Here is a 2,690-nt window from a genome sequence, read left to right as displayed (position 1 = left end):
GCATTATGCTCAGTGAGGTAACTCAGAACAAGATAAATACTGTATAATATCATTTATATGTGGAATCTAAAAAAGCCGACTCAGAAACAGACAGTAGAATGGCGGTTACCAGGGCTAGAGGAGCTCAAAGAGGATGGGAGAGTGAGGAGATGTTGGTCGAAGGTATAAACTTGAAGTTAGAAGATGAATAAGCCCTGGAGATATAACATCCGCTACAGTGATTATAGTGAACAATACTGTGTTATATGCTTCAAAGTTGCCAAGAGACCAGACCATAAAAATTCTCACCACAAAAAATAAATGATAATCATGATGTGTGTTAGAAGTGTTAACTAATGCTAATTGGTAATCGTATTGAAATATATAAATGTGTCAAATCAAAATACTGTACACCTTGAACTTACACAATTATATCTTCATAAAAATATAAGTATAAATAATTTTAAAAGACAGGTATATCACATTTTTATGATGGTAAAGAAAGTTCAATGGCCATTATCTAATTGCTTGCTTGTACACTTTGAAAAGAAAGATCAATAAAAACAGAGATATTTTATGATTTTCCTGGTAGAACTTCAGATAACATCTCAATGTCCAGATTTAAAGAGACAAATAATGGAAAATTTTGTTTTTTACCTTAGAGTTTGTTTTGGCATATCTATATCTATAACTATATTTATATTAATATCCATAACCATGTTCATGTCCATATTCCTTATCCTTAGCTATATCTACCCACACACATGTTTATATAAGTATGTGTGTACATATACAGTACAATCATGTGTTGCAAGTGACTTAGTGAAACCACATCATTAGTACACATGAAGATTCTGAAATTATATTCTAAAAAATAAGAAAAATAAGGAAAAATATAATACAACAGATATTGAAAATTAAACTAGAAATGAGTACTGAATTTATTCAAGAATGAGTATATTACTGTGACAATATTAAGTATGTTAATGCTTTACTTAATACATTTATTTTCAATATTTTTATTTTAAAATTATTTTTAAATTAAATTTATTGAGATGACATTGTTTAATAAGATTTCAAGTATATAATTCTATGATACATCATCTGTACATTGCATTGTGTGCCCACCGACCAAAGTGAAGTCATCTTCTGTCACCGTGTAGTTGACTCTCTTTACCCTTTACTACTATGCCACCCCCCTTCTGTCTGGTAACCATCATACTGTCTTCTAGGTCTATGAGTTTCAGTTTTATATCCCACATATGAATGAAATTATCTGGTTATTAACTCTCTCTGACTCATTTTTTTGCTGAGCATAATACTTGCAAGGTTCACCCATGTTGTTGCAAATAGCACCATTTCTTCTTTTCTTTTTTGACTTTTTAATATTTTATCTTTATTGTATTTTTTTCCATTACCATTTTGTCCCCTTATACCCACCTCCACCCCGCAGCAATGACCAGACTGTTGTCCTCATCCATGAGTCCTTTTTCCCTTTTGCACAATCCCTCCATACCCTACCCTTCCCCACCACTAGCGGTCATCTGCTCTCCATCTATGAGTCTGTCCCCATTTTCCTTGTTAGTTCAGTTTGTTTATTAGATTGCATGTACCACTGAAAGCATATGGTATTTGTTTTTCTCTAACTGGCTTATTTCATTAGCATAATTTTCTCCAGGTTCATTGATATTGTCTAAAAGAGTAAAACTTCATTATTTTTAATGGCCCAGTAGTATTTCATTGTCTAAACGCCCTATAGTTGTTTTGTTTACTCATCTATTGATGGTCACTTGGGCTGCTTCCGTATCTTGGCGATTGTAAATAATGCTGCAATGAACATAGGGGTACTTATATTAATTCAAATCAGTGTTTTGTGTCCCTTCTAATATATTCCCACAAGTGGATAGCTGGGTCAAAGGGCAGATCATTTTTTAAATTTTTCGAGGTATCTCTATACTGCTTTCCACAGTGGTTGCACCAGGCTGCATTCCCACCAACCATGCAGAAGAGTCCCTGTTTCTCCACATCCTCACCAGCACTGTTTGTTGATTTATTGATGATAGACATTCTGACAGGTGTGAGGTGGTCTCTCAATGAGGTTTCAATATGCATTTCTCTGGTGATTAGTGGCGTTGAGCATCCTTTCATATGTCTATTGGCAATCTGTATGCCCTCCTTGGAGAAGTGTCTATTTAAGGCCTTTTCCCAATTTTTTAATTGGATTGTTTGGTTTTTTTGGTGATGATATTTGAAAGTACTCTGTAATTTTGGATATTACTCCCTTATCAAATGTATTGGTGAATATGTTGTCTCATTCTGTGGGTTGTCTTTTTTATTTTTTTAATAATTTCCTTTGCTGTGCAAAACTTTTTAGTTTGATGTAGTCCCATTTACTTATTTTTTGTTTTTTTCCCCTTGCCTGGGGAGATATATCCAATAAAAATTGTTATGAGCAATGTCTGGGATCTTGCTGCCTATGCTTTCTTCTAGGGTTTTTATGATTTTGGGTCTAACATTTAAGTCTTTGATCCATTTAAGTCTTAGATATTTTATTCATTTTGAAGCAACTGTGAGTGGGATTATTTTATTAATTTCTCTTTTTGTTATTTTGTTTTTGGAATATAAAAATGCAACAGGTTTTTGGATATTAATTTATTTTGTATCCTGTTAATTTGCTAAATTCATTTATCAGGTCCAGGAGTTTCTTGGTG

This window comes from Furipterus horrens, unplaced genomic scaffold (assembly GCF_987537825.1).
Source record: "Furipterus horrens unplaced genomic scaffold, mFurHor1.1.pri manual_scaffold_12, whole genome shotgun sequence".
Taxonomy (NCBI): domain Eukaryota; kingdom Metazoa; phylum Chordata; class Mammalia; order Chiroptera; family Furipteridae; genus Furipterus; species Furipterus horrens.
The sequence above is the reverse complement of the archived record's forward strand: the minus strand, read 5'-3'. Positions refer to the sequence as shown.